This window comes from Anolis sagrei, chromosome 5 (genome assembly GCF_037176765.1).
Source record: "Anolis sagrei isolate rAnoSag1 chromosome 5, rAnoSag1.mat, whole genome shotgun sequence".
NCBI classification, from domain to species: Eukaryota; Metazoa; Chordata; class Lepidosauria; order Squamata; family Dactyloidae; genus Anolis; species Anolis sagrei.
Window position 1 is genome coordinate 106,039,031 of NC_090025.1, and position 12,479 is coordinate 106,051,509.

At 42.5% G+C, this 12,479-nt stretch overlaps 1 long non-coding RNA gene across 1 annotated transcript; it reads left to right on the plus strand.

Annotated features, from left to right (window-relative positions):
* The first annotated feature begins 4,636 nt into the window (after positions 1-4,636).
* On the plus strand, positions 4,637-12,265 carry LOC137097086 (uncharacterized). The gene is made up of 2 exons (XR_010909965.1): positions 4,637-4,790; positions 11,887-12,265. It is a non-coding gene; the product is annotated as an uncharacterized lncRNA (long non-coding RNA).
* The last annotated feature ends 214 nt before the right edge of the window (positions 12,266-12,479 follow it).

Below are 12,479 nucleotides of genomic sequence, written 5' to 3' on the forward strand. Positions count from 1 at the left end.
TACAAACCTCAGCAGCCTAGGAGTGTTTGCTGTTTCAGGTGTGTCCTTTTAACTATTTCAGTTATATTAATAATGATGATGATGATGATGATATTAATAATAAAGTAATCTTTTGACATCAGACATCAGCATCCTTTCTCTGCTGCTACATAATCACAAAGCCTACCAAGCTGTCTCCCAAAGCCTTGTTATTATGTTTTAGAACAGTGGTTCTCAACCTTCCTAATGCCACAACCCTTTAATATGCTTCCTCATGTTATGGTGACCTCCAACCATAAATAGTTTCATTGCTACTTCATAACTGTCATTTTGCTGCTGTTATGAATAGTAATGTAAATATCTGATATGCAGGATGTATTTTCATACACTGGACCAAATTTGGCACAAATACCCAATACAAGCAAATTTGAATACTGGTGGGATTGGGGAAGGGTATTGATTTTGTCCTGTGGGAGTTGTAGTTGCTGGGATTTATAGTTCACCTACAATCAAAGAGCATTCTGAACTCCACCAACGATGGAATTGAATCAAACTTGGCACACAGAACTCCCATGACCAACAGAAAATTTCCCCGGGGAAATTAGATCTGCGACCTCACTCCTCTCCTTCAGGAAAAAAACTGAAAACATGGATTTGGGACCAGGCATTTGGACAATCGGGCAGATAAAGAAAGGACTTTGACAATGGCCAGGAAATGACTAATGGAATGGAATTTGGAACTCAGAAAGACGAACGCTGAGCATGTGAATAGTTTTATATGATGTGTTGTATATTGATTGTTTTGATTGTTTTAACTGTGATAATTGTTTTAACTATGGGTTTGTACATTATGTGCAATTTGTATAGGCATCAAATTGTGCCTTTTTTGTAAGCCGCCCTGAATCCCCCTTCGGGGGTTGAGAAGGGCGGGGTAAAAGTACCCGAAATAATAAATAAATAAATAAAAATACTGGAAGAGTTTGGTGGGCATTGACCTTGAGTTTTGGGAGTTGTAGTTCACCTACATCAAGAGAGCACTGTGGACACAAACAATGATGGATGTGGACCAAACTTCTCAATATGAATTCTCAATATGCCCAAATGTAAACACTGGTGGAGTTTGGGGAAAATAGACCTTGACATTTGAGAGTTGTAGTTGTTGGGATTTATAGTTCACCTACAATCAAAGAGCATTCTGAACCCTACCAATGATTGAATTGGGCCAAACTTCCCACATAGAACCTCCATAGCCAACAGAAAATACTGTTTTTTCTGGTGGTCTTTGGTGACCCCTCTGACACCCACTCGTGACCCCCCCAGGGGTCCTGACCACCAGGTTGAGAAACACTGTTTTAGAAGCTTTGGAAGCCAATGTGATACTATGGTTTGAATGCTAGAGTAGGGGCCCTTCCACACAGCCTTATATCCCAGAATATCAAGGCAGAAAATCTTACATTGTCTGAGTATGGACTCAGATAACCCAGTTCAAAGCAGATATTGTGGAATTTTCTGCCTTGATATTCTGGGATATAGGACTGTGTGGAAGGGCCCTAGGGGAGGAGAGCTGAAACTTCCATCTAGCCATGGAACCGCAGTTGGTTTTGCTTGTTTGTCTGTTTTTCTCATGTCAGGAGTGACTTGAGAAAGCAACAAGTCAGTTTTGGTGTGAGAGAATTGGTCATCTGCAATTGTAGGAAGCTTCTCTCACGTCCCTGCATGCGGAGCTGGAGCTGACAGAGGGAGCTCATCCACGCTCTCCCCAGATTCAAACCTCTGACCTGTCGGTCTTCAGTCCCATTGCATCACTGGGGGCTCCTACCACAGTAAAAAAAAAATCCTTATAGGAACCCCCCAGTGGTGCAATGGGTTAAACCCTTGTGCCAGCAGGACTGCTGACCGACAGGTCAGTCCTTCGAATTTGGGGAGAGAGGATTGAGCTCCGTCTGTCAGCTCCAGCTTCCCATGATGGAAGCCTCCCATGGGGATGGTAAAACATCAAACATCTGGGCATCCCCTGGGCAACGTCTTTGCAGATGACCAATTCTATCACACCAGAAACGACTTGCAGTTTCTCACTCCTGACACGAAAAAAAATCCTTATAGAAGGGCAATGGCAAATTCTATCTGAACACATCATGCCACACTGCTCCTATGATAGAATTACTATAAGTCAGAATCAACATGAAGGCACACAAAAATAATGTAAGCTTTCCTATAGCTTCTTTTTAACTTGCCTGGCCATATCTGATTATTTTGAGGATCCTTATTTCCATAGGTGCTGGATATGCATCTTTTTAGAACTAAGCTTTCAATACGTTAGTTATTTAATTTTCACCTTTTGGTTTAATAAGATCTGTTGCTTGATTCAAAGCCTTCATTCATTCAGCAAACTGAATCAGCTTCTTGTTGCCTGTTTTGACCTCCCCTAATGGAAAAAGCAGCGCATGTGAGAGCTGCCTGTTCTTGGTCTATATTGGTTCTGTAGTTTGTATTCTAACATCTCCTTTCCAAGTATTTCAAATTCTGGTCGTTGCAGTGCATAGATACACTGCTGTATATCACAACGCAAAAGCTATCTTCACATCCCAATATTTTACATTATTCTAATTGTGTGCTTTGCTACTGATATAAAGTGTTTTCTTTTTGTGTGTTCCCCATGTTTTTGGGGAATAAGCTTTCATAGCTACCTTTGCTTTATATCTTTAGTTCTTGCCATTAACATTTTACTCAAAGATCCACTTGTATTCTGGTATTTTTCCAAGCGACAAGTTAGAAGATTCTGTGAAAAGCATCCAGTTCTTCTTTAACTGCCTTTCCCATCTGCCTCAAACAGACAAGCATTCTTTCTCCCACCCTGGACATTTTACAGATATATAAACTGCACTTGCCTAGTTTCCAACAGACCTCACAACCTCTGAGGATGCCTGCCATAGATGTGGGTGTTTGTTTGTCATGTCAGGAGTGACTTGAGGAACTGCAAGTCACTTGTGGTGTGAGAGAATTGGCCGTCTGCAAGGACGTTGCCAAGGAACGCCAGATGTTTTGATGTTTTTACCATCATTGTGGGAGGCTTCTCTCATGTCCCTACATGAGGAGCTGGAGCTGGCAGAGGGAGCTCTTCCACACTCTCCCCGGATTTGAAACTGCGACCTGTCGGTCTTCAGTCCTGTCAGCACAGGGGTTTAACCCACTGCACCACCGGAGGCCCCATAGATGTGGGTGAAACATCAGGACAGAATGCTTCTGGAACATGGCCACAGAGCCCGGAAAATTCATAGCAACCCAGTGATTCTGGCCATGAAAGCCTTCGGCCACACATTTTCCCCATAGTTAGGGATTTGATCTTCTCTTGTGATGTAGGACAGTTGCAGTACTGGGTGCTACTGAGTGTGTTAAGCTTTTGCAACTCTCCTGGCTCGGAGGCCTCATTCAGATCTGCGCACTTTCTGGCTCTGACTCTTCATCTCCTAATATTGACAGGTCTCTTCTCTATCAGCACCACTGTTTCTGCATTTATTTTTGCTTCTTTTCTGTAAGACACATGGAAGAGAGTCCCATCTAGTTGGGTTATGCACTCATTTTCATAAACAAATACTGATTGCATTTTTTAAAATGTTTGGGGACCAAAGAGTTTATATCCTATTGGTATGCCTTCTTTTGTTGTCTTTTGGAACTCTTCTGTACTGAATGTAGAATATTGATCCAAACATTCCTGGGTGAGCACATACTCATGCCCAAATTCATATAGTACCTTGTCTGAGGTTTTGTTTGATGGCTCAGAAGATATGTGGCTGTAGGTGTAATTTCTCCATAACATCTGGCATATTGCTTACTATACATCTCACCATTTCACTGTGTGTTGTAAGGGATTTTGATTTGGTATTTTATTCCTATTCACATGGATATTTCTGTGTTACTATAGATGCGTTTTCACCTGCAACCTGGATGGCTTTCAAAGGGGATTAGCCAAAATCATGGAGTACTAATGGATCCGTATATTCCGGACGACTGGGTGTATAAGACGTGAGTGAAAGAGGGTCTACCCTAGCAAATGTTTTGTATCGTTATCCCAATACCCCCATGCATATGGGATATATTGAGCATGGTGATCAGATCATGATATGAATAAACATAACAGTTTAAATAAAGTACCAGTAAGGCCTTCTCGTGGACCACCATGAGAATTGGGGAGGGGGGGGGGCTGAAGGTACATGCCTGCTCTCACACCAGAACCGACTTGCAGTCATTCCTGAAACGGAAAAAAAAAACCAAACCAACAAAAAAACAGTAATTGTTTTCTAATGTTTGTATTCGCTTTGTTTTAAATTGTGACCAAAGTGTGTGAGAAAGGTGAGGTATGAATAAAGTAAATGAAGAAATTTATTTGGAAATGACTTTTGATATTATTTGATAGGGTTATCCAAAACATTTTTATGCCTGATGTGAAGTGAGAAACCACAACCCAGTATATTAGCTTGCATGAGAGATAGCTGCTTGCAGTCAGCTAATTTGAGAAAAGGCAGGATATAAAATCTCTCAGCAGAGGCAGAGATCTCTCTCTGTCAGTTTTGCAGATCACTGTGAGAGAAAGAAATATAGTAAGGAGAGGCCCGATAAACAAATAATTAGTTTTCACTGTGATTGCCTGTGGAGGATGGCCTGTGTGCCAGGCAGGCAGTGCTTGAGAAGTCATAACTGGAGGGTGTGTACGTGCAGAACATCAGTTCAGTGGGATGCTGGCTCCTCTCGACCAATAGGAATTGGTCCATGGACCAGAATGTTGATCCTTGCCTTCTCCTCTGCTGCAAAATGTGAGTCACACTTTGTGGTTGCCTTTCTCCTCTCTCTCCATCATTTGCCCTTTGCTTTTCATCTTGCAAATGTTAATCATCTACGCTGGACCACGGTTCTTTTGCCTGTGTCTTTATTTTGGCTTTCTGTTCTGCAGAGGCTTTTGCTCCCTCTGCTCTTCTGACTCTCCTGAATGTGTGTGATGTTCACATGACTCAGCCTATATCCTTTTTCAGATGACGTTGCAAAGACAGAGCCAGTGGAGTCACATGCGCACGCTGAGAGAGGAGCTGCCAGCGAGCTCTCAGTGTCTTTTCCCAGGTTGACCGGTCATCCCAGGCAAAGTCTCTTGGCATTTGAATGTGTACAGTGGGTGTGAGATTGTGTTCCAATCCGAGTAGGCCTGCTTATGAATAAACACAGATATACAGCTTTATTATTTATGCATGTATATCTGTAAGCCTGGCCATCTGGTTCTAAGCAAGGACAAGGGCTCCCAAGGATGAGTGGGGTATGCATTTCTGTGCCTCTCTCTACTATTTGTGTTGCTGTATTCTTACTGTACTTTTTATTATCTAATTTTACAACCAAAAGACCAGGAAATATATTAGGCAGGACAGAGAGGGTTTTCCAAAATATATTTCTCCAAAATGTCTCAAATCCCTCCATAGGTCAAATGGGTCAAGTATGGGCCATAGGCTGAATCCTGAAAGGCTGTATGTATGGTTCTCAGCTTCACTCTCGCAGTCTGCTAAGTCCTCATGCCCACCCCAAAATCAAACCTCGAAATAGATATTTGGGTTTTGTACAACCGGCCTGATCTGATGTACCCTATGGCAAAGACTGGGGGGGGGGGGGGCAATGTGTTCCCCAGCCCTGACAGAATTGTCCCCTTCAGCCATCATATTGGGAACACTATATCAAAGAGCACTTCATATTGAAGAACTCTTTGCCGATGCAGCCAGCACGGAGCCCACCGGATCTCATCATACGACGCAGTTACTTCCAGTGAGGCTCCACGCTAGCTGTGTCGGAAAAGTGTTTTAGAATAGGGAAATCTAAACAAAGGAGACTACCAATTAACAGATTGATAATGCTTGGGACAGCATGGGAGCATGCTGGAAAGGTACACTTTCCAGGCAAGCGAGTGATGTGGGGCATTAGGTGATGGATTCACCCTGCTGCACCATGATTTGCCATAGAGATTCCCCCACTGCCCTCCACATCAAAGAGTCTGCCTCCACAGGGCCCATACCCCATTAGACCCGGGCCTTTCAGGAAGGCCTGGGTCTAATGGGGTATCTATTAAATTCAGGAATTCATCCTCTTTTACCTGAGGCATAATTTGGACAGCTCAGATAAAAGTCCAACAGGGCCCGCATTTTGCACCCTGTCTGGAAGGGCCCTCAGACCCATTCAAAAAGAGTAAAAAGTGGAGGCCACATTTATGCAGTGCATGCCACTAACAGAAGGACTGAAATGGCTGAGCTCCTACAGTTTCTACATAGTTCTTGCATGTGAAGAGGTCCCATATCAACCTATTCGTGATAGCCATGGCTGGTGACAGCTTTCACCCCTTGCAGGACCAACTGAACTAACGCATACCAAGTTCCAGGCCCATGAAATCCTCTCTCTTCATCCTTCCATGTATTGAGCTAGCTCAGAGCATGATTCCCAGGCCCTGGACAAGAGAGGTAAAAGCACACAGAAGGCTGCTTTATGGCTATAGCCAGGGAAGCCATTGAATCGTGTCTCTGTCCTTCTCTCCAGTCCCAAACATTTTTCCCACATTGTAACATGACAAGTGTACAGAATGGCTTTTCACATATGCATGTAGCAAAAATGCCCATCCGAATGGAAATCTATTGGGGTTGGTAACAAGAGGGCAGGGAGAGGCACATATATATTCCTTTTTTATTTTATGCACAAATACACACATACACACATGTTTCTGTCACGGAGTCCATGCTGTTTGGCATGACTAGGGGAGAAGAGTTTGCTTTCATCTTCAGTGATTAGAGAGCATGGACAAGAATGGTGGTAGTGATGACATATTCAAAACAGCACCGCCATGTGATTAAAGAAAAACAATACTGAGTAAGTCAAACAAGGATCCTATGTACTACAAGGTCCACTGGCAGTTGTGGGGAGGAGTGTACAGTGTTGAGAACTCCACTGTGCCTGACAATCAATAGAAAGGTTTGCATGCATGGCCTTTTTTGTTTCTAAGTGGGGAAAAAATTGTATTAAAATGAAAGGATGAAAGTGTTATACAGGATATATGTGTATGCGGCTATGTGTTCACATTCTGTCTTGTTATTTACATAGTAACTGTGCTGAAGACAATTTATAAAATATGAAAAAGCAATAATCACACTTAAAGATATAAGCGGGGAGGCACAGAGTCCCCATATGCAGAAGTGGACATAAAGGGTGACCTCTTCGTGACAGCACCATGTGGATCAGAATTGTGATTTCCACATCTTAACCATTCTCTGTGCAGAGTGTTGCTATTGTCACTCCACTGTTTGAATCCACACCTTCATGTATTGATACCTGTGGGTACTCTTCATGCAGGGAAAGGCTGCCCTCAGTCCAAAGCAAAAGGAAAATCTGATGGTGCTTTAAAAATGATGTGTGTCTGATCTAAAAGGTATTGTGGGCATCGGGCAATGCTCCTATTGTTCACTAACCCATTCATTGTGCTGACTGAGGGTGAATGAGTGGAGCCCAGCAACACACAAAGAGCCACAGATTCACCATCCCTGTTTTTAAAGCTCTCTCTTTAAAAGAGAAATGTATACAGATTTATTTTCTACAGTTTCTGCATATGCAAGAAACATGATGGGGAGGCTAAAGAAAGGGATAGATTTTTTAATGTTGCAGTAACATTTGATGCAGCGTAGTACAACCAAAATGCCAACCCATGGAAAGAATTAGAAATACTATTTTGAGAAGGTCAAAACTCACTGTCCTCAACTGCAGCCGCCTGCCATTCATGTGACAAGAATATGTGCCCTATCAGGTTGGAAAACCCAAGCTGAGAACTGGCAAACGTTCTTGATACTAAAGTAAGGAGGATAACTTGGGTGCTGCCCTTCTGACAAAACAGAGTCACAGTAAAAGCAAAACTTGTGTACATTTGTGTGTGTGTGTCCCGCAGAAGTTGTGTAGCTGCCAGCTCTAGGATGGCACTATAGCATATGGCTGTGACCTCCTTTGCCCCATATATTGACCAATACTGACCTAGATCAAGGCTTCTTAAACATTTTCCATTCACAACCCTTTTCTGCCTTAGAAATTTTTTTTGTGACCCCAGATATATAAATACAGTACAGTCTGGTTTATCCAACATAAACTGGCCAGCAGAATGTTGGATAAGTGAAAATGTTGGATACTGAGAAGGGGTTAAGGAAAAGCCTATTAAACGTCAAATTACATTAGGATTTAACAAATGAAGCACCAAAACATCATGTTTTATAGCAAATCGACAGAAAAAGCAGTTCAATACATGGTAATGTTATGTAGTAATTACTGTATTTACGAATTTAATACCAAAATGTCGCAATGTATTGAAATAGCTGTGGATCCGGGCATGAGACAGACTACGTTGGATAATACAGAATGCTGGATGAGCGAAGGTTGAATAAGTGAGACTCTACTGTATATAAAATAGGTTTAAAAATCAAACATTTACTGAAAATAAATCAGTATTTGCAAGAATTGTCAAACAGCCTAATTTTCCTATTTGTGGAGTACAACTGAAGCATTTTCTGCAGAGTCGACTGTAAACAATGCATATTATTCAGTTCTTGTGGGTTTTTTCGGGCTATATGGCCATGTTCTAGAAGCATTTCTCCTGACGTTTCGCCTGCATCTATGGCAAGCTTCCTCAGAGGTGAGGTCTACTGGAGCTGGGAAAAAAGGGGGTTTATATATCTGTGGAATGACCAGGGTGAGACAAAAGGCTTTTGTAAGTTGGGCTGGGTGTGGATCTTTCAACTGACCACCTTGATTAGCATACAATGGGCTGACTGTGCCTGGAGCAAACTCTTCTTGAAAGGTGATTAGATGTCCCTGCCTGTTTTTCTCTCTGCTGTTTTTGCTGTTGCAATTTTAGAATTTTTTTAATACTGGTAGCCAGATTTTTTTTAATACTGGTAGCCAGGATATGCCATACATCAAGGGAACCACTGACCGCATAGGGAAGCTGATGAGGAAACACAACATACAAACAATCTACAAACCCACCAAGAAAATCCAACAAATGCTACATTCAGCAAAGGACAAGAGGGATCCTCTCACCTCTTCAGGAGTCTACCGTATACCATGCAGCTGTGGACAAGTCTACATAGGGATCACCAAACGCAGCGCCCAAACAAGAATCCAGGAACATGAAAGGCACTGCAGACTACTCCAACCAGAGAAATCAGCCATAGCAGAGCACCTGATGAACTAACCTGGACACAGCATTTTATTTGAGAACACAAAAATGCTGGACCACTCTCACAACCACCATGTCAGACTACACAGAGAAGCCATTGAAATCCACAAACATGTGGACAATTTCAACAGAAAGGAAGAAACCATGAAAATGAACAAAATCTGGCTACCAGTATTAAAAAAATTCTAAAATTGCAACAGCAAAAACAGCAGAGAGAAAAACAGGCAGGGACATCTAATCACCTTTCAAGAAGAGTTTGCTCCAGGCACAGTCAGCCCATTGTATGCTAATCAAGGTGGTCAGTTGAAAGATCCACACCCAGCCCAACTTACAAAAGCCTTTTGTCTCACTCTGGTCATTCCACAGATATATAAACCCCCCTTTTTCCCAGCTCCAGTAGACCTCACCTCTGAGGAAGCTTGCCATAGATGCAGGCGAAACGTCAGGAGAAATGCTTCTAGAACATGGCCATATAGCCCGAAAAAACCCACAAGAACTGAGTGATTCCAGCCATGAAAGCCTTTGACAATACAATGCATATTATTGTTAACATATTTGTGTAAATGGGTGATAGCCAGAAACCTTTTACTGTTGGTAATTTTTTTAATGACCTCAACACCAAACTCAGGAGAGCACATTTGGAGTCACAACCTTTAGTTCAAGAAGCAGTGCTAAAGATTTTCCAGTTTCTGAATAATACTAATAATAATAATAATAATAACTAAATAAATAAATAAGCCAGTAAAGGTGGTCCCAGTGGTGATCGGCACACTGGGTGCAGTGCCTAAGGACCTTGGCCTGCACTTAAATACAATCAGCGCCGACAAGATTACCAGCTGCCAGCTGCAAAAGGCCACCTTACTGAGATCTGAACGCATTATTCGCCAACACATCACACAGTCCTAGACACTTGGGAAGTGTCCGACGTGTGATCCAATACAACAGCCAGCAGAGTGTCTGCTGTGGACTCATCTTATGGTGTTTCAAATAATAATAACTACTTTATTTTTGTACTCTGCCTCCATCTCCCTGAAGGGACTCGGGGCAGCTTACATATGGCACAAAGTGCCTAGAACAAAGCATAAAATAAACTCACATTACAATAAAATAAAGTAAAACTATAGCATATAAAACAACATTTTAAAACTCAAAACAATGCACAATGACGTATTGTGGCAACTACTGTAAGATATGGCCAAACTGTAAACAAGATCCTCCTGGACTCATCACTTCCACTTGAAGCTCAGGCGTCGGCGGTGTCCAGGAGGGCCTTCGCACAATTAAGACTCGTGCGCCAACTGTGACCATACCTTGTGAAGGCAGATCTGGCCAGGGTGATCCATGCCTTAGTCACCTCCAGATTGGACTACTGTAATGCACTCTACGTGGGGCTACCCTTGAAAACAGCCCGGAAATTTCAATTGGTTCAACGAGTGGTGGCCAGATTGTTAACTGGTGCTCCTTAGAGGGAGCGGTCAGCCCTCCTGTTTAAGGAGCTCCACTGGCTGCCGTTCATTTTCCGGTCCCAAGTCAATGTGCAGATGCTTACTTACAAAGCCCTAAACGATTTGGGACCCACCTACCTGCATGACCGGATCATTGCGTACGAACCCACATGATCTCTTCGATCATCTGGAGAGGCCCTGCTTGCGCTCCCACCTCCATCGCAAGCACAATTGGCGGGGACGAGGGACAGGGCCTTCTCGGTGGTGGCCCCTCAACTTTGGAACTCACTCCCCAGGGACATCAGACATGCTCCAATGTTGGCAGTCTTTAGGAGGAGCCTGAAAACATGGTTGTTCCAGTGCGCCTTCCCAGAATAAGGAAACTCCCAGCAATATGTCCCTAAACGCACTTTAGTAGTGATCTAGGATTGTCTGCATGCTTTATCCGTCTCCAAAATTTCTATCCTGTTCATATGTCACCTGGTCATGCCCAGCATTATTTTTTAATTTTTTAAATTAGTACATTTGGCCCTGCCATAGGTTTTAAATGTCGCTGTGTTATTGTTAATGTTTATTGCTATTTTCTGTTTATGAACTTTATTTATTGTTGTATTATTGTTGCTATTGTTTTATTGTTGTATTGTAAGCCGCACCGAGTCCCTTGTAAGCCGCACCGAGTCCCTTGGAGAGATGGTAGCGGGGTACAAATAAAGTTTAATAATAATAATTTAATAAAGATGAGGGAATGGGATAGTGGAAATTGTAGCTAAGGAACAGGGCATGGGATGAATGTAGGGAGGAGAATTTGGCCACTGTCCTGCTTGACCGAACAGTCATTGTGAATCAAAGGTCAAGGAGGGGTGAGGTCCCATGCAAGTTGTGTAGCTGCTAACATTGGGAGGGCATGGCATATGGCTGTGGCTTCATTTGCCCAGACATTGACCAATAGCAATATAGATAATCCAACATTCAGAAAATGTGGCACCTGTACTACAGAGACATATCTTCAAGTCTACCAGATATGTGTGTATTAGTGGCTGTGTGCAAAGAGATTCCACTGAAGCTACGAGCTAACAGACAGGCAGACCAATAGCTGATGGCTTCTGGGGAATAGTTTTTATTGTTTTATTGTTCCCATTCACTTTATAACTCCCATCTTCTCTTTTCTGTGTTCCCCTCCTCCTGTTCTTTCATCCAATTTCCTGCTCCTTTGTCTCTTTCCATCAGCCTCCTTTTCCATTGTCTCAGTTTCTCTAGCCCAAGCTCAACTTTTTTCAAGCCGAAAGAAGATGCTGTGAAGTCCTGTAAAAACACAAAGTAAGATCACAGGTCACATGATGAGATGCCAGTTCTCTTTTAACTCCAATGAAGAGGAAAAGAAGGCTTATAGGGACATCACTAGGAGGCTCTGGGCTGCGTGCTGCCATACACGTCCACAAAAATGTGTGTATACAGAGAGAAAGATTGAGGGGGGAAAACTGCAGGTAGCCATATTGCTTGATATTGCAGATTCCTTACAATACTGTCTGTTAGTATCCAGCAGGAAGGAGGCAAAATGGGAAGTTCTGTAAGATCCCAAATAGGAAAATAAATGCTAGCTGTGGGACATTTATTGATTTTTGCTGCTGCAGAGACTGTATATCTATACCAGAGCTTTCCAAACATTTCATGTCAGCGGCACACTTTTTAGACATACATCATTGCACGGCAATGTAATTAAGTTTTACTGGTAAACTGGAGGTTAAACCAACCTATTATAAGAGATATAGACAAATGCATAAATGATAATGAAGAGAACACAACATCTCTCTTTTTTATTG